Source organism: Balaenoptera physalus (genome assembly GCF_965194825.1).
Source record: "Balaenoptera physalus genome assembly, chromosome: 10".
Taxonomy (NCBI): domain Eukaryota; kingdom Metazoa; phylum Chordata; class Mammalia; order Artiodactyla; family Balaenopteridae; genus Balaenoptera; species Balaenoptera physalus.
The window spans coordinates 79,767,219-79,787,787 of record NC_138889.1 but is presented as its reverse complement, the minus strand read 5'-3'; the positions used below and the strand labels follow the sequence as shown (position 1 = coordinate 79,787,787).

Here is a 20,569-nt window from a genome sequence, read left to right as displayed (position 1 = left end):
CTTATACAGTGCTGTATGTCAATTATATCTCAGTAAAAGTGGAAGAAAAAATAATCTAAAACGAGATGTTTTTATACATACATACACACAATGGACTACTACATAGTCATAAAAAGAATTAAATCTTGACATTTGTGACAACATGGATGGACCTTGGGGGTATTATGATAAATGAAATCAGTCAGAGAAAGACAAATGCTATATTATTTCACTCATATGTGGAATCTATAAAATAAAACAAACGAACAAACAAAAGAAAACAAACTCATAGATACAGAGAACAGATTTATTGTTTCCAGAAGGAAGGAGTATTATTGGAGGGTGGGTGATATGGGTGAAGGGTATCAAGAGGTACTAACTTCCAGTTATAAAATAAATAAGTCATGGGGATATAATATACAGCATAGTGACTATAGTTAATAATATTTTCTTGCAAATTGGAAAGTTGCTAAAAAAAGTAAATTTTAAAAGTTCTCATCACAAAAAAAGAAACAAATTTTGTAACTCTGCATGGTGACAGACGGTAACTAGACTTATGGTGATCATTTCACAATGTATACAAATGTCAGATTATGATGTAAAACTAAAACAAATAGAATGTTGTATGTTATTACATTTCAATAAAACATATATCATTAATAATTTTATATGGCTTATATCTGTAATTATTTTCAATATGTTGTCTTATATAAAATATACTATTAAAACTAAAATCACCTGTTCTTTTTATTTTTATAAAAATTTAAAATTATATATGTGGTCCACATTTGTGCTGGTTTGATATTTGTTTCGTATGGTTCTACTTTAGAGTGTGAAGGTAAAGAAAGAAGAAAAAAGCTGCAATGACTGATCCATGAAACACCCCTTTACTTAGAGGTAGGGTATTAATTTCTGAAACCCAAGTAAATATGGTATTTCAAGAAGTAGAGAATAATCAAATGTATAAAATGATGATTATGAGTCAAATAAGATTAGAATGGAGAAATGGACATCGGTTCTAGTGATTCTGAGGTCACTGCCGACTTTGACAAGAATTAGTTCAGAAGAACTATGGGGATGAAATCTAGACTGGAGTGAGCTCAAGAGAGGTGGGAGGAATGAAACTGAAGAACTCTTAAAATGGATCAGGGAAATCCGACTGGAGCTCAACGAGTATGTGGGATTAAAACAGGTGTTAATATTTTATATCTGCATGTTGATAGGAAAAAGTGATAAGTAGAAGAGACAAGAAATTATTCCTGTAGTGATACGTCAGAGAGAGAGCAAGAAATTGTCTTAATGAATTTACTGACTTAATTTTGATATTTACCTACTTCAATTTGAAGAAATACTGAAGAGAAACAAACTTTTAACAATTATACTAAGTTTCTGAATATTTGCATTTAGGGAAAAGAGCATGAGCTTTGAAGTCCAAAAATTCTTTTGTCTGAATCACAGCTCTACTACTCATTAATTATGTGTCACTGGACAAATAGTAGGTAGGGAATCGAACAATTGAACAAGGAGACAAAGGCAGGCCTAAAATAGGAGATCAGACATTTCATCCATAGTAACTGAAAAAAAAGATGGAATATATAGGAATAGAAGCAAATTTGTTGCTAAATCTTGTGGTAGGAAGATACAGTGTTCTTTTAACTTCAGTGACTTCTTAATATTCCATTTTATGTCTGATATATCTTTTAGCTAATTTGCCACTTATTACTATAAGAATGCTGTGCTAAATAGCCTTCCAGCTAAAGTTATATCTGCATATTTGATAATTTTATTAAGATAAACTACAAGAAATTACAGTGTGAGAAAATATGTATTTATATAACTTTTAATACAATGTTAAAGAGTTCAAGAAAAATTTAAGATTTAATTCTCACTAAGTGTGCATAAAAGTGCCTTTTCCAAGAACCCTTACAAACAATGGTTATCATGATTAAAGAGCTACTTCTGTAAAAAAAATTTAACTACTGTAAAAATATTTTGGTTGCTTTTTTTTTTTTTTAGTTTTAGTTTGTTTGTTTCTAATTTTTTATTTATTTGTTTATTTATTTTTGGCTGTGTTGGGTCTTCGTTTCGGTGCGAGGGCTTTCTCTAGTTGCGGCAAGTGGGGGCCACTCTTCATCGCGGTGCGCGGGCCTCTCACTATCATGGCCTCTCTTGTTGCAGAGCACAGGCTCCAGACGCGCAGGCTCAGTAACTGTGGCTCACGGGCCTAGTTGCTCCGCGGCATGTGGGATCTTCCCAGACCAGGGCTCGAACCCGTGTCCCCTGCATTGGCAGGCAGATTCTCAACCACTGCGCCACCAGGGAAGCCCTGGTTGCTTTTTAAATTGAGAATTTGATGAAATTCCTGAAGCTTCTTCCCAGAAAAGTAAAAATGCATTCAAAAATTTGTATTCAATATCAGAAGGTGCTGTGACTTCAGTCTTAACCCACCTTTTCTCATTTTGATATATTGGGATACTAGGATGAAAATAAAATAAACTAAAAAACATTTTAAAAGTCACTCCTATATGATATTGTATATGAGGTATGTGAAATTAAGCACAAAAATAGAGAAAGAAATAAAAAACATGGTTAGTAATTTATGTGAATATCCATTACCACATTCTAAAACTAGTGGCAATAACCAGTGGAAAAGAAAAATTTGTTGTTTGACCTCTGTTTCAATTTCACAGTGGTATAATTAGGGTACAGATCTGCGTCGCACCAACAGAGGCCTTTGTCAGAAGGCAAAGCAAAGACGGGTCTTTGTAAATATATATGGGTATTAGAATTGTAATTATGCATAATTTCTGTTACCTCATGCACTTGAATAAACTCAAAAGAGTCTGGAGAAACAGTTGTCTGTCCATGTACTGAGACAGGATTTTAGAGTTCTCTAATTAATTAGAGGCACAGTGACTATTTTGAATTATGAACTTGGAAATGAAGTGAGAATGATGTTGTTAAGCAGTGTTGAACATTCCAGGTCCAGTGATTATAATCTCTTTAGATAGAGGGACTTTTGAAAGTATTTTAATACATAATAGTATAAAAATTGGTAAAGTAGAAATTAAAATATTGCACATTTCAAGGCATATCATGAAAAAATGAGTGTAAGTATGGTGATAAATTGCTGGGGTTGTATGTACTGTAGAGAATATCGAGAGGAAACATTTACATATTCTGAAATGCTGGAGGATAGATTCAGTGTTTAGAATGAAATGCCCAGCACCTGTCAACTGGAGTTGGTTACATCTAAGAGATTGTTTTACTTGTGGCATTTTAAAGTAATTTTCCTATGTTTTCTTAGATATCTCTGAGGTGGGGACAGAAAAATAGCATTTTTGAGTGCCTCCTTATTACTAGGTATCCTTTGGATTGACCTTTACATATGATACCACTTGTAATCTGTTAACTCTTCCTCTCGTTGAGATTGATTCCCATCTTGCAAATGAAGAAACCAAGGCTCTAGAAGATTAAGCGATTTTGCCCAGTGTAGACAATTAATTGGTGATGCTGATACTTGAACAAAGTAGCACAACTGACAATTCAAGAAAACTTTGTCAAAATCCAAAGTTCATCCTCATTTTTTAAGCCATGAAGGTTTAACACAGGCACCTAACTTTATTTTGAGATTCTACTCAGTCTCTACACTAAGATGGGTGAACTTCAACTGGAACATAATATCCCTAAACTATGTTTGAACTTTACAGGACATTGGCATTTAAATCTCTAATTGGGGACATGTATACTAACTCAAAACATAGTTCACTATTGCTATCAAAATAAAGTCTGAGCATTGCTGTTGCCTATTTTCTTGTATAGTCATATATCCTTCATATCATAGCTCCAGACACGCTGAATTACTTCCAGTCACCTGAGCATGCCATGGTCTCACCAACCTATCCGGTTCCCGAGGCCTGAAACATGCCTCTCTCCAACATCAAACAGATCCCTCTACCAACTGCTACTCACTCTTATTTCTTATTGACTTTCTACACAAAATCTTCTCTGACATTTATAAACCGAGATTTCTGGCCCTCTTTTTTGTTCCTATAGTATTCCAAACACACCCTTTTGTGTCATTTAATATCCTGCATTTTAATTGTCTGCTTGCCTCTCTTTCTCACTAGACTTCAAACACTTTGAAAGGTAGAAGCACCACCTAGCCATTAAAGCATTCTACTTTGTTGAGGCCTTAACACTGACATGTAAATTAAGTATACTTTAATTATATTAATATACAGTACATATATAACTAAGTGAGTGGAGCAAACCTATTTGCCTGCCGAAAGAAAAAAATAAAGAAATGAACCCTTTTTATCAATGGCTCCACTGTATTAAATTCCAGCTCATCTAGATTTAATACCTCAGAATCATTAATTAAGAATGACTGATGTGAAAGAATCATAAAAAAGAGAAATAATTTAAATGAAAATAACTCTAATATTCATAATACTGAAATAAAATGATAATTATGGTTAGCATAATGATACGGTTATTACAGTTTTCTGTCCATACATGTATTTGGAAAGTTATGATCATAACTTAAATCCAATTTTATGTTCTGATTTTTTAAGGTTATAATATTTACCCATATTAAAAGCTGTTTAGAGAGGGCTTTAAGTTAAATGAAGTGAGTGGGGGTGGGGAGGATCCACAGAGTATGCACTTTCAAAAACCTGACTTGGACAGTAGGGGAGAAAAATATTTTTTCTTCTACCCGTCTGAATTCTTACATACATGGGAGACACCCAGGGAAAACTGAGGAACTCTCTAAGGTGGCTTAGAATTCTGGCTTAAATATCATCTTAACAGGCAAAGAGGAAGGGAAATGTAGGCTTCTTAGGGGATAGTAAATGTTTTTAAAAAATGAATAGACCTTTAAAAGAATAGATGAAAGATGTGACAGCTTGTGACAAAGTTTGTCTGGGTGTGGTGTCTACTTCTGGTCCCTTCTCTTGTTTTGAGTCTATCTTCCCTGGTTGATGAAACTCCAGGGGAGAGAAGCTGTATCAGCTGAGCTCCTTTTGTAGAATCTGTTTTTAGGCAGATAAGGGGAGTCCGGAGAAAGCCTCTCTCTGAATTTGCTGTTTTTCAAGAGCCTACAGCTCAAAATAATTAATAAGGCCAAATGGCATATTTTAGGTGGCATATTCTGTTACCCTTCAGTATTACTGAGACTAATAATTTGTATTCTCCTCTGCAGCTCAAATTTGTATTTGTACAACACTTTATGTAAAGGAGAGGCTCACAAATGGAACTGAAAATTTCTTGTAAGCTATGTTTCTACTTAAAGTCTGAGATTGTCTATTTTTTTAATTGAGAAAATGTTTTATTTCTTATTTTTTTTAATGGTAGGTCCTTGTTGGTTGTCTATTTTATGCCATCTTTACCAGCACTGAGTCAACTTGCTTTTTGAACAACAAAAACAAAAATCTTATGAAAAGTATTAAGAATCATAAAGCAAAGATTTCAGAGGGAATGATACACAAACTGTTATTTCCAAAGGGGAAAAAATATTTCAGTGTTGTCAGTAAAGACAAAGATGGTTGAGTGGCTGAAAATCCCCTTGAAATCAGTCTTTATGTTTAGATTCAAACATGATAAATGTCTGTGCCTTTTGGAGATGAATTACCTTGCTAGCATTATATAATAAATTGTGTGCGTGAAAAAAGAAGTGAGCTAAGTGAATCTGTCCCTCATCTGGAAGTGTGGTTTCCCTGAAATTGATTTACATTTGAATGAAAACAAGGGAATTATGCATAGAAGGATTCGTTATAAAAAGAATCTCTTGCCCCCAGCATTTGGAAAGCAAAATCCTTTTAAGTATTATTCTTAAATAAGTAATGAGGCATTTATTGTAATTCAAAACCAAACAACATTCTGTGGAAGAATTGGGGAAGGGCAGAGTGTGATGCAAAGAACTGATGTCATGTGACTGTTTCTGGGACTTGCTCCACTGCTCACTTGCCTTAAGGCTTTAAACAGTCAACTAACCTCATTGAACCCCTGCATCTGTGTATATGTGACGTTTACATGAAGAAAAAAAAAGAGACAATGTATGGAAACATGCTTTGAAAACTAGAAATTTCTATGTGAATATTAGTGTAACTACTAGCATTGTCTAAAAAGAGTCCCTTACTGTTTATCTATCTCTACAAAATAAGCAGGAATATCAGTCTCCAAATTATATAGGTGCTGCTTGGATATATAAAATGAAGCATGTGCCTGTGAAGTTAAGGTATCATAGTAGGCACTTTGTACACTGTGGGTGGGGTGGCAGGATGTAGACAGTATGCAGTTTCAAAGAGCTGATTTGCATTCCTGAGATTTCTGACTTCCCCTCTTCTCTGCAGTCCCAAGAACAATGAACCCCCCTTGACAAAGACTCCTTGCTTGACCAAACTTTAGACAGGCCTTGAACCTTCTCCTAGGTCCATCTGTGCACCTCCTCATAAAATCCAGTTTTAGCAGGAAGCCTGCTAAGTCTGTTAAACAGAGCCCCCTGGCCCTTGATATCTAATCATCCTGGATATTTGAAGAGGTTCGTCATCCTCCACTACACCTCACACCCCCAGCACACACCCCCGCCCCCTGCCAGGTGATATCTGATAATCTTGGACTATCTTTAGCAAGAATTCTATTAGGTTGGTTTAGCCAGAGTACCCCCATGACTTAGACATGTCCTCCTAGTAATTTTCCATACTCTAAGTCCCACCCTGATTCTTGGCTATAAATTCTGACTTTCCCATATTGTATTTGAGCCCAGTTCTGTACTGAAGTCTCTTTTCCCCTATTGCAATATTCCTGAATAAATCTGTTTTTACCACTTTAATTACTATCCAACTCTAGCTTTTCTTTGGCACCATTCAATCCAAGGATCTGTTTGGGGTCAAGTGAACAAACACACCAAGTAATAAATAGGCTTAGTCAAAAACATGCAATACAGCATGTGAGCAGCCTGGAATTTATGGACACTTGAAAATGAGCGATGCCTTTGGAAGTGTTCCTAATCAAAATGGGAGAACAGAACTGGCTTCTTAGCAACCAGTTCAAGCCTCTGACTGCTTCTAGAAGTTTTTGAGCAATTAATACTCTTATGAGTAACTACAGTGAAAAAGAATAAGAAATTATTGGTATGAAGGGGTGCTGCAAAGCATCTATTAGAGGAAGAGTCTGCCCCACCCAAATTAGAGGTGGGCATCAGATGGCAGAGCATCCGAATAAACGTACTATGAAGAAAAACGTAATAGAACAGCAGTGGATAAAATATTTGGGAAGTACTGTACTATGTGCTACAGGGTCTGAATGGAAAATAAATCCTCCCCTAAAGGAGCCCATCATGCAGGTTTTATTCCTTTATTAAAGAAAAACACTGGGGACTTCCTTGGTGGCACAGTGGTTAAGAATCCGCCTGCCAATGCAGCGGACATGGGTTCGAGCCCTGGTCAGGGAAGATCCCACATGCCACGGAGCATTTAAGCCCGTGCGCCACAACTACTGAGCCTGCGCTCTAGAGCCCGTGAGCCACAACTACTGAGCCCACGTGCTGCAACTACTGAAGGCTGCGCACCTAGAGCCTGTGCTCCACAACAAGAGAAGCCACTGCAATAAGAAGCCTGCGCACCGCAACGAAGAGCAGCCCCTGCTCGCCGCAGCTAGAGAAAGCCTGCGCGCAGCAACGAAGACCCAATGCAGCCAAAAATAAATAAATAAAATAATTAAAAAAAAAAAAAAAACAACACTGGATCTTCTTGCCTCTTTAAGTATTGTTTCAGCCTGCCTGAACTTGACAGGGATCTTTCTGTTGCAGCAAATTAACACAAGTCAACCCACTTTAAAAAAAAAATGGAATTTCTTGACGCTCATTGAAAAGACCATGTATAGACTTCAAGTATGAAAATCTTCAGGTGTAGTTGAATGCAGGAAGTCAGACAATATCCTTTGGATTTACTAGATGTTTATCTTTCATCTTTTCTCTTCATCAGCTTCAGTAGCAGGAAGGCCCTCTCTCCATGGAAAGGCTAAATACCTGCTGAAAGTTCCTAAATCACATCCTCCAAATTTAGTAACTCTAGTAGAAAGAAACTGTCTTTTTTCTCCAGTAATTCCTGCAAAAGTTTTGAGATTCAAACTGATGTATTCTGCAGAAAAAAAGAAGAAAAAGAAAGGAAGGTAGGAAGGTAGGAAGGAAGGAAGGAAGGAAAGAAGAGAAAATCTGCGACACTAATTCCTTCTCTCTATTCCCACCAGGCTACCTAATGATTCTGATTCCAATTTACAATATGTGGGGTTTTTTTCCCCACACCAACAAGCAATTCTCAGACACCAGCTGGGAGTCCTACAATTCAACTCAATTCTAACACTGTGGACCTGGAGACTGCATCAGATTCCACAGGTTAAGGTTTCAGTGCTACAAGACAGCCCCCTACTTCAGATGTCAATTGCATGTCCAGGTTGTTATAGGTTGAAAGTTCCAATGACCCCTCTCTTTAGGTTTGATTAATTTGCTAGAGCAGCTCATAGAACTCAGAGAAATATTTTACTTACTAGATCACCAGTTTATTATAAAAGTGCATAACTCAGGAACAGCCAGAAGGAAGAGCTGCATAGGACAAGGTATGGGGAAAGGGCACAGAGTTTCCATGCCCTCTGTTAGCGCACCACTCTCCCCAAATCTCCACGTGCTCACCAACCTGGAAGCTCTCCAAACGCCATCCTTTTAAGTTTTTATGGAGGCTTCATTACATAGGCATGCTTGATTAAATCATTGGTGACTGGTGGTAGATTCAACCTCTATTTCCTCTCCCCTTCCCAGAGATCAGGGGAGTGGGGCTGAAAGTTCCAATCCTCCAACAATACAGTTGGTCCCTTTGGCAACCAGCCCCCATCCTTTTGTGCTGTCCCAAAGTCACCTCATTAACATAAACTCAGGTGTGGTTGAAAAAGGTTTATGAATATCGAGACACCTTTATCACTCTTACCACTTAGTAAATTCCAAAATATTTAGAACCTATGTGTCAGGAACGAGAGAAAGACCAAATACATATTTCTTATCATAAATCACAATATCACACTGCCTCTTTTTTTTATTCCTTTGTTGCAATGAGTAATAAACCCAACTTGTTCAATTATATGTATGTCTCTAGTAATAGAGGGTATTGACACCAGAAAAAAAAATCTACTGATTTCATAATTGTGTTCTCATCATTAAAGAGGGACCATTAACTTTATCTCTGATAAAGTAATTATAATGAGCCTTCCTATGTTAGACCCCACAGTGTCTCTGGAATATGTCTTTTGTTCACACTAAAAAAATTAGTGTATATTTTATACAAAATATGTTGTAAACCCCGGCAGTATTTAGTAAGTATGTAGCAAAATGCTAAAAGTGTGACGATGGTGTGAGATGATAGATTACAAAATATAGAGGAAGGCCAATTTTTAAAAAATCAAAAGGAAAAGCAGTAACAATTTTCTTTAATATTGCTTGAAAATACTCTTTATCTAGATTTTCACATTCTATTTTTTTTTCTTCTAAGCAAATAACAAAGTGGCAAATCTTCAAAACCAGTGTTTTTAATAGAAAACCCCAACAGATTGCTAAGGCAAAATGAACTCATAGATGTAGTCTGGGTATTTAAATATATTAATGTGTTTTCAATGAATTTCAATATTGTTAATTTTTATGGCTCAACTTGACCTAATTGAGATATAATTAGCCTAAAGATCAGAGGCTGGCTTCAAGCTTTGATCCTTACTAAGAATAAATTCTTATCAAATTCTTCTGTTCTTTATTCCACATAAAAAACAAATGTCTACTTCTAAGGACTATTTCATAAACGTCTGTTTGGATTTTTATTATTTTTTGGTGAGATTAATACCTAATGTAATTCTAAACCAATGTTCTCAAAATGCTAATCCTTTTAAATGCACTGAGAAAATTTTGAGGACCTAAATATTTGAGTATTAATCCTTATTGAAACAGTACTATTGTCCTTGTATACACCAAAACAATCACAGTCTTGACAATGTAATATATTTTCATTATACTTTTTTAAAATAAATTTATCTATTTTATTTTTGTCTGCATTGGGTCTTTGTTGCAGTGCACGGGCTTCTCATTGCGAGGGCTTCTCTTGTAAGGACATCTTACACAGAACAGCAGCCATATGACAAGATTAAGAGGAAATAACTGGGGTCAGTGAATAAGCACTCTGTCTATATGAACATAACTATAAGTAATGTATGACTAACATTAAGAAACAATCGTAGCATAACAAAGAATTCTGGTAATAAAACACACCTTGGGTGAAAGTTGACATTATGGTGTATATTACAAGGAAATTCTACAGTTCTGCTTATATGCTCAGTTATTGAATGGTGTTAAGTATTTCTTGTGATAACTTTGTTAAATCAACCAAATTGCACTGATGGGGCAATGAGTGTGACAAAAGTGTTTTGGGTCACTGCCAGTGTCTCCATAGTTCAAGTTCACCTTGAAAGTTGGCTTGGCCGACACTATGGATATGATAGTTCCCAGGCTGCTACTTCTGAATTAAATGCCATTTTGAATTCAAAAGTTGTTGGTTTGGTTTTTCTTTTAATATTCAGCAAATGTTAAGGCATAGAAACTTTCTTTATCCCAGTCAAGGAAATAAGGGGTGTAAACAGATGTTGGAAAGTTTTTAATGTACTTCCATAAAAATTTAAGAAGAGGAGTCATGACATGGTTAAGTCTGTTAGGTGGCTGTAGAAATTTTGTAACTCCTCAAGATCTCAATAACAAGGGTTAATGGATCTTTATTTTCATGGTTCTCTAATTTTACGACTCAGCTGTTGCCACATGCTCCTTCTTCCTATCTCGTTACCAACTAGTTTCTTCTGCTAATAATCCTTTATATTAGATTTGTCTTCACCTAGGCTCCACATTATTTTGTGATATTCTTTTGTTCACCTTAGCTGATAACTGGCCAATTCTCCATAAGGAGCGCTTAGTTCCAATTCCACAGATCAGAACTGATGAGCTCGGCTTACAATTTTGTTAGAATAAGTGGGTTATAAATCACTTTTTATAGCCTAAACCACTGTCTGTACTTTCTGCCCCTTCACAGTGGCTGGAAAGTGGTGGTGACTAGAGGAAGCTTGGACATCACTGGATGAAGAAGATGGCAGGACTTTCCCATGGCCTGGGACCAGTCACTGCTAAATGGTTACATAAGGGAGACATACATTTCCATATTAATTAACCACCATTTTGTGTTTGCAAGGTTGGGGAAAGCAGTTTGAGAATGTACACTACCTAATTCAGAAATGTGTACCTAAAAGGGAGATACTGACATAACAACCCACAAAAACTAAAATGTGTACCCTTAAACTTTAGTATCAAGCAATAAGATATAGAGAAACATACAAAAGCTATTTTACCTCTAAGTATTGAGGTAAAACCCTCAAGTGCTGAGGTAAAACTATTTGGCAAAAACTACACTCTGCAATAACTTGAAGACATTTATGCAGTCACAACCTCTATAGGTTATTAAACAAAGGCAGACTTATCAAGGAGAGATAGGAGGAAATAAAGCTCCACCAAGGCAGAATCACTCTACCTATATCTCTATGATTAAGAGTCCTAAAATTACCTCATTGGTTGGGCTATTCAGCTTATGATCATCTTTATTCCATAAACACTTTAAAAATATTACTTAGATTTCACCAAAATTTACTATTTATCACAATAAAACATTGAGGTGTTTAGAGCAAGTGATATTTCTATTTACACAAATGCAGTTACAATTGGCCAAGGTCACAGTTCCTATCAATGTCATATTTAGGATGAGACTCTGTGCTTTCTGACTCTTAGTTCAGTGCTCTTTCAAGAATTTTATAACATAGAAATTCAATTTTATCTTTTATTGGTCATCCTATGGTACACAGCATATGTCTTTTTTTAAATCACTATATGCCTCTAGAGATCTATGTGTAACATTCACCAGAATGTATCCAAACAGAAAAAAAAGATTAGGCAGCTAAGTGAACAAACTGTCTTGGTCAGTTGATGTCAGTTATCGTCTGTCTTCAGCCACCATATTTCTGTCTTGATGAGCACATGAACTAAAGGTCCATAGTTATAGGGATAGAGCCACACATACGCCCAGTGTCAGTGAATCCCACTTACCGAGGATAGTCTAATCATTAATATTGCCTAATGTTTGATATGCCAGCAACAGAGATCACTGCTGAGTCTTCATACGACATCATTTCTTGAGTGGATCAACTGGCAAGTTGACTTCATTAGAGTTCTCTCTGGAAGAGGCAGAAAAATAGGCACATATTCTGGTTATGGATTTGCCTTTCCTACCTCCTGGACTTTGACGACCACCACCATCTGAGGGCTTACTGAGTATTTAATGCACTAGAATAAGATCCCAAATAACATTGCATCACAGGAGACCAGGGGACCCACTTTCAGCAAAGGAGGTATGGTTGTGGACTTATGACTGGGAGAATCACTAGCCTCCTGACTAGTTTCTCTGCATTCACCTTGCCATGTCTTGACAATAATAACAAGAGTGATCAGGTCACAGTATAAGTTAGATTTTGTCACTTTTTGGCTGAAAAATTCTACAATATTTTTCCATATTATTCAAAGTTGAAATCAAGGTAATTAAAAAGTCAGACGATACTCCATATAATTTGGCCTTTCATTACTGGTTTAGTCTATCTCATTATTTTTTACTCTGGATAACAGAAATTGCATTTATGTAACAAAAGTCGAACTGCCCACATAGATACATAGATTGTGTGTGTGTGGTGGGGGGGGTAGATATAGACATAAAGATTAGATATTGGTGTAGATATAGAAATAGATATAAATACTTGCTAATGCATTGGCTAAACTTCAGAATCTGACCCCTTATAATCAAAAAAAACCAAAGATTATAATTCTTCATTTCATGGTTATTACTTCTCCAACAATTTCATTTTCCAGGTTAAAATCCTTGAAACTACTTTAGAATTAATAATCGTGTCTCAAAGACTTCATAGAGGAAGTATATAAGTCCTAGAAGGTAAATGCCATCTGAAAGCTTAAAGTATAATTTAGTATCAGATCCAGAATTAAATTCAAAGTTGAATGATTTCCATTAGGCAATACTGTGTCTTCAGGCATATGTCCCAAATTAACAATGAATGGAACAAATGAATTATCTGTTCAGAATGACCTCTATCACTATGGGCCGTATACTTAAATTGATTATATTTTCCCAAAGTGCCCTAAGTTTTCATTTATATTATACTTATTTGTGAACAGCAATATATAATATCCATGTATGAAGTCAAATTTTAAAAATGAAAGAAAAGAATATGAATATTTGATAACACTAAGAGCTTGAATTAGAAACCACAAAAAATTCCATAATGATTAGAATCTTCATTATTATACATAATTTCGTTATGAAATTGAGCAACAAATCAAACAAAAAATTATATTGGTTTTGTCAATTTAGTCACCTTTCTAAAAACATTTTCTACATTCTGCTCTAAAGTAAATAAGGTCACCAGATGCTCTATTCTGGGATCAATACAGCTTATTCATCACATTTAGCTATTTGATCTACCCACCTGTATGAAACAAGCATGGGAATGATTGAGTTTTTATTTGACTAAATGGATGCTAAAACAATTGGTGGTAATAGTAATACAAAGAAGATAAGAGAGGAGGAGAAGAAGACAGAACAAAAGAAGAGGGAGAATTAGGAATAACAATTTAGAGACTGCTACGTACCATGTGCTATATATAACCAATGGTAACCATTGCAGATATAGCTCATCTCCTCTTCACAATAATCTTATTTTTGTTAACTTAGTTTTAACTTTGGCAAAACTAAGGCTCAAGGATTATACAAATAACTTTTCAAAGTCAATAAAATATTAAATGAGAAAACCAGAATTCAGACATACAACTGCTTGTCTCCTAAAACAAACTCCTAACCTCCACACTATACAGCTTTATTTCTTCATTACTGCATTATATTTATGTACTCTAACCTATTAAATGATAGCAACTTAAGTGGAAAGTGAAAGATGATGCTATAAAATGAAAATGTTTTTTATTATGATCTTTGACTTATAAATCTAACCTTAATACAAGATTAAAATACCGTATTTGGAAAACTCTAAATTTTAACTCTACTTAAATTTTAAATTGAGATTAATATATTTTACTTTCCTACACAGCCAGAAGAAAAGCCTCTCTATGTATAATTTTGAAATGGTTTTTATGATTTAGCTAAGTAAACCATTAATCTCAATGTCTGAACTAATTTATCCTGTTTTCAATTTCATTGTACCTCTGCTGTTTCTGCATTTATTCAAGTCCCTAAATTGACAACTTTAGTTTGAATTTCAATTTTTTTAAGATCAAAGATAAAACATAGATCCTATTGACTATTTTGAAGTGGGCACATATCTTAATATACTAATGTCATTCTATAAATTCAGATTATTATTGACATAGAATAAAACTTAAAATGAACCAAGACAGAGATTAACTTTGCTTCAGTAAATTAAAGTTAGATTAAATGAATGACTAATGTAACTGCTTGTAGGTATTATCACTACCTTTATCATAATTTACAGATAAAAGGTTCTTTTTCTTCTACATTTCCAGTGATTAGGATCAATGAATTCAGGTTAATTACCAGGGGGTGGATTGGGGTGGTATGCATTATGGCTTATAGAACTGTTTCCCCTTAAGCATGCCTCATGAGAAAGGAAAATTAAACATATTTTTCAAAAATGCATTTATTCAATGATATTAATCCAAATAAAGAGTACATACAATTGAATAATTTAAAAAGTTTAGTAAATTCTGTAGATGTAATTTTTTTACAGTTTTCACTAGGTCTCCATTGATAATAACCCTTTCCTCTATCTCCACTATTCAAACTAGATTTAGTTTAGCTGTAAGCCAAGGCAATCCGTGTTTTGATATATCTATAAAGAGTGAAATAGAGAGCCTATGACCCATGATGTATCTGGCTCAAGCAATTTGTCTATCAGCTGCCTGCCAGATTCCTCATCTACCTCCTGCTCTTCTACTGCCTAGTCTACTCGGCAAGTGGCTGTTGTTATTTTATTTTTCAGAGATGATGACCTAGGTGTTCTGATCATAACTGATCTCACTCCTTGATTCCTTACCTAATTAAGAAAATAAAATCTTCTTGTTCTCCTCTCCTGCTTTTTCTAGAATTAATCATAGGCTCAAAATAATTAAAATAAATTATAGGTTACTTCTATTTAAGTGAAGTCTATCTGATCCCTCACAGACTGTAGCAACTCTCTACCACTTACGTTTTACATATATATATGAGCATATTTGATTTCCTCATCACTTATCCATATTAAAGTGCTCAAATAGTACTGTCAATTAGGCAATTATTATTCAAGGTTAGATAAATCTATTCTAAGGCAGAGAATACGTTACATTTCCTGTTGCAACATACTTTCACACACATTTAAATAGAGTACAGGAGATTTCTGAGTTGAACTCTGAAGTAACTACACACAAACATACATGCACACGCATACACACACACACTATTAACGGGAGACTGGCAAATATATATATATATATATATAAACTACATGTGTCATGATATGAGGCAAGTTACATAGAGTCTATGTTCTACTAAATTGAGAGCATAATGTCAAAATCTCCACTATATTCTGTCTACCTATCATATACTTTACTGTCTTTTATAAGTGCTCTTAGAACAAACAGATATGTACATTGTTAATCTCTTTTTTAACCTGAAAAACTTCTATTTTTTCCTTTGTATTTGACTTCAGTTTTTAAAGTTCTCATATGGGCAGTACCTAGTATATTACATAATTCTTATGTTTTGTCTTTTTAATTTCTTTTTCAATACCTATATGTTCACTAATCGCCCATTTGCTGTGCTTGGTGCTGAATGAGATACAAACAGAAGATTGATGAATCAGGGACCTGCCATCCAGAAGTTCATGATTCCACATTGCCCATCAAAAAGGGTTAATGTAATTATGACATAGTATGAGTGTGTTTCGTGTTTGGTAATTGCAATCATTGTTGCTTTTGTTGTGGTCATCCATTTACAATGCTTGGTGTCAGTTTATTTATCTCTTGTAAAAATAAAATACAGTGTGTGTATGTGTGTGTGTGTGTGTGTGTGTGTGTGTGTGTGAAAAAAAAACCAAAAACAAAATAGCCTCTTCATTTAAACATGATAGCTGATTTATTTAAAAGCATTTCCTCCCTAGCAGAGCTCTTTGCTGGGGCTTTGTTGTTTTAGAATTACCCTTCATGGAAGGATACAATATTAGTATATTTTCCATAACCCCAGATTCTATGCATTGTAGTTAGAAAGTAAATAATTAAAAAGAAAAAAAAATCAAAACTTTCTGTAACATTCTAAATCTGTCTCTCATATAAATATATACAAAAGAATAAATATATTATTTTTATGTAAAAAAAAAAAAGGGTTAATGTAACCCCTTGTTTCACTTGGCTGAAACTCAGGTTTTTTATACAAAAATTATCTTTTTGAAGAAATGGTGGAATTTGCTTTAAATAATTTATATCCTTAACTTTTTATTTGCATATCTGATTTTCTTTTAACTAAAAAACTTACCAGTTATTCTTCATTATTAGAAAGGAATAAAAGATCTACGAATCATCATTTTAGTCTTCCCAAATTAAAGTTGTAACATTTAAGGAGTCATTTACTAATTGGAAGCATGTAACTATGCTTCACTTTTTTTCTCTGTGATCCAAATTCCAAATCCTAAATCAGCAAAGTTGAAGTGAGCAGGTTCTTTAATGTTGCAAATGTCACTTTCCATGTTAGTTTCTTTTTTAAACATGAATGGTTAAGACCTTCCTTTTTAAACCACTGATTCCTTGAGTACTTCGAAGCAGAACCTGCCTATTCTGATATATTCTTTCTCTTTTTCCTTATCCTATATCTTCTCCTGTGCATAGAAAAGTTTATTTAGCCATCAGAACCTATCATTCTATTCTCCTCTCTTGTCAAGGACATTCAACTTTGTATGAGGCTAACAGTAGTATAAAAAAGACAACTGCCACTGCCATTTATTTTGTATATACTTCATGTGAAGCACTGATAGATATTTGGGGTATGTTATTTCTAATCTTCACAACAATCACACCTGGTAAATATCATGGTCCCTGTTTTACTTCTACTTTTACAGAAAAGCACAAAAAAGACTGCGGAGGTTAAACAACTTGCCTAAGGTTACATAAGCAGTATCATAGACTGGATATAAACTCAGGCTACCTGATTTGGAGATTCATTCCATTTCCATTAAGCAGCAGCCTCATTTTCTTATGTCTTCATTCCTTCCTTCACCTTTAACATTCACTATCTGATCTCTAATCTTTTTAAGCAACTTATATCTTATTTCTATTTATCTATATCCATGTATCTACATATCTATGTGTCACCTATTGCTAGTCTTGGATTTATTCAGTAAAAATGTTCAGTAAAATATGTTCCTTGGATAAGAAAGAAGGCTGCCTTTAGACTCAGGTTCTGTGACCTGCATTTATAATTTCTTGTACCCAGATATTTCACCCCAAAACATTGGCTCCATCCTTCCTGGACTGATGATCCAGTATCTAGATTCACAGTCTTTAATCTGAGTGGTAGATTCTTCCAGATTCCTATCATTGGCTACTCACTCAGATGCACTAGAGTGCCTCAACTTTGGTCCTCACAACACCCTGCTTCAACATTTCCTTCCTGTTGAAAAGCAGATTGGAACAATGGCAAGATGCCATCGATCCACGATGGTGGATGCTATGATTCAGCAAAAGTATCTGATTCCCATGTTAATGTTAGACCTACACCAGACCTGGAAGTATTGTTTGTTTTTGTCTTTTTTATATTATTGCTCCTTTGTTAACTATTGAGAGTTAACCTGTCTAAGATTCAAAGTATAGCCTTTACAATATAGAGCCTTTCTGCCTTGTAGAGACATTATCAATTACATCTTTATTTGTTTTTAGTATCATTTTTCTTATTTGTTGTTAAACAACTATGGCTATCCCTGTGGAGCTCAACACTCTCTAATCACTTCCTTTATACTCTCTGCCTATGCCCGACCCCTACAAATGTCTGTAGATGACCTCTCCTCCTGGATGGGTGGTAATGAGTAGGGCTTATAGATATTCCTGACTCTAATCTGCTAATAAAAAAAAAAAAATCTTATTAGGTATTCTGTCCTGAAGAAATTTCCCATTACTTAGAAGTCTCCCTGCTGTGTCTCCATTTGCTCTCTCCCACTCCCCAATAAACAGCCCATAGATAGCAGCAACTGTTCTAACATGTTTCACCCACTCCATTGATAGTTTAACTGTTTCAAACCTGGCTATGGGTGCATTACATTTACATAATTTATCTTTTTTGTTCTCAGGGAACCATTAATCACCTATTATTAGAAATAATAGGAAAGTCCATTTTTTTAACACTCAGTTTGAGAGAAAAGTAAATTCTATTTTACTTTATATATCTGTATGTATAGCTGCTTCACTTTGTTATAAAGCAGAAACTAACACCATTGTAAAGCAATTATACTCCAATAAAGATGTTATAAAAAATATATATATATTTTACTTAATTTTGGTCTTAAGATTCTCATGTCAAGTAGTGGCCACCTGAAAAGAATACTTAGCATATGTGAAGTTTTCTATTGGTTAGTCAATAAAAGTTTGAATCTATCAATAGAGCCTGGCTCTGTTAGCCTTTCCAGATCCTTTAATTATCTTACAGAGTTTGAGAAGAGAGCATTATTACACTTAGACCCAACAGAAGGCATAAAGATGGGGATAGATGTGTGCATTTCAATTGACCTTCAGGTACAGGGATAAAGATTCTGAGCCAACAAATTGCACTTTTTAAGTATTTCCAATAATAGATAGTGAATATGCACAGAATTATGCTCTTCTTTCTGTTGAACAGGGTGTTGCCCACAGTGTGTATGTTAAGAATGGTTGGGACTGAGCCCATGGAAATGAAATTAGGAGAAACTACTAACTTTAATAAAGTTCAGATTTCCAATCTCAAAGTGTGCTCTACACATTTGAGATAATACTCACAAATATTTTGATAGACATCACTTTTGTAGTGAAGCAAGAACTACAGTGCTTTAAAGAATGATAGACAACTTAATAGACCATGTTTTTAAAAAAATGAAGAGTATCATCATGTTGTTTGATTAGTTTTGCTTAATTTCCTCATCTATAAAATGGGAATTTTATTCTCTGTTCTACCTTTCTCAGAGAGGTTTTTTTCAAAAATCAAAAGTATAAAGATCAAAGTACACTTTGAGCTATAGAAATATATGGTGCAATCATATTAATAAAATAGGATGAAGAAAATATCATTGATTTGAACCCTGTGTTAGTTTAGAAGCAGTTTCATAATATTCTAGAATTTTAAAGTTTGAATGACTCTTTCAGATCATTTGACATGGCTAATTTCCTTATTTTTGACATGGAAGGTTTTGGGCAGTGTGAGGTTAAAAATTATTCAAATTAACCCAGAAAATAAACCAAAAATTTAATTCTTCAAACCCTGAGCCCAATTACTCTCTAGAATATTCCCATTTATTCAAAACAGTCTATAAATTATTGTTTCCAGACCACGGTATAAAATATTGTTTCCAAACTTCACACACACACACACACATCTTAATGATAAAAACAAAGTTTTTATAAACAGAGTGATGTTATTTCCTATTTCTTTTATTATCTTCTGCTATATAAAACTGGTCTCCAATCCTCAAAGTAATTTTTAAAAAGTATTCTCTTTTTTTTTTCAGTTATTTGTCTTTTCTCTCTCTCTCTCTATCCTTTCTTCTCCTGGGAAAAAATGTTACAAGATCAGTGACTTAATATTTACTTTTATAACTGTACATATTACCAATTATTCCTTAACTCCAGCTGAGATGTACCACATAAACATAGAAAATAAAAATAACATGAATAAAATAAGTAATCATTATTACAACTGTATTACAGCTAAATGTAGAATCTTTCCATCTTACAGAACACTGTCATAAACTTAATCACATTTCAATATCATGACTACTGTATAAGTTAGAATTTATTACTCAATGCTTTACCGATCAGGGAGGTAAGTAAAGTTTGAAAAAATTTTGACTTAGCATAGATCTGAAACTTAACTGTTGGTACTGACCAGATATCAGAACTGTGACTAAAGCCTGAGCACTTTCTAGGGCTCCCCACTGCTGCTCTTTCAATATCTTAGTGTGTTTGTACCCCTCTCCTTTGACTATACAAGTAAGTCTCTTATGTAATTTAGACTTAATGTGCTTGAATTTAGTTAGCAAGATATGGACAACTGCAGAGCACTAAAATATCTCATAATAATATGAATGCATCATCTATCCTCCTATCCAAGCAACTTCAAAATTGGTTCTTTTAAAAAACTTGGCATTTGTCTTCTGAAATAACCTGAAACAAAACAAATGTAGTACTTTAGTGTTCTCTACTACTCAGAGACATTTC

The 20,569-nt window shown here is 34.5% G+C and overlaps 2 long non-coding RNA genes across 3 annotated transcripts in view; both read right to left on the bottom strand.

Moving 5' to 3' along the window:
* LOC309667804 overlaps positions 1-19,719 on the bottom strand; it is a 95,594-nt gene extending 75,875 nt beyond the window's left edge. For both annotated transcript variants that reach the window (XR_014267967.1, XR_014267968.1), the window contains exon 1: positions 12,155-19,719. This is a non-coding gene — a long non-coding RNA (uncharacterized lncRNA). The remainder of the gene's footprint in view (positions 1-12,154) is intronic.
* On the bottom strand, positions 1,655-2,445 carry LOC309667815. The gene is made up of 2 exons (XR_014267979.1): positions 2,296-2,445; positions 1,655-1,958 (listed from the first exon to the last, which is right to left on the bottom strand). It is a non-coding gene; the product is annotated as an uncharacterized lncRNA (long non-coding RNA).
* Positions 19,720-20,569: the final 850 nt, after the last annotated feature.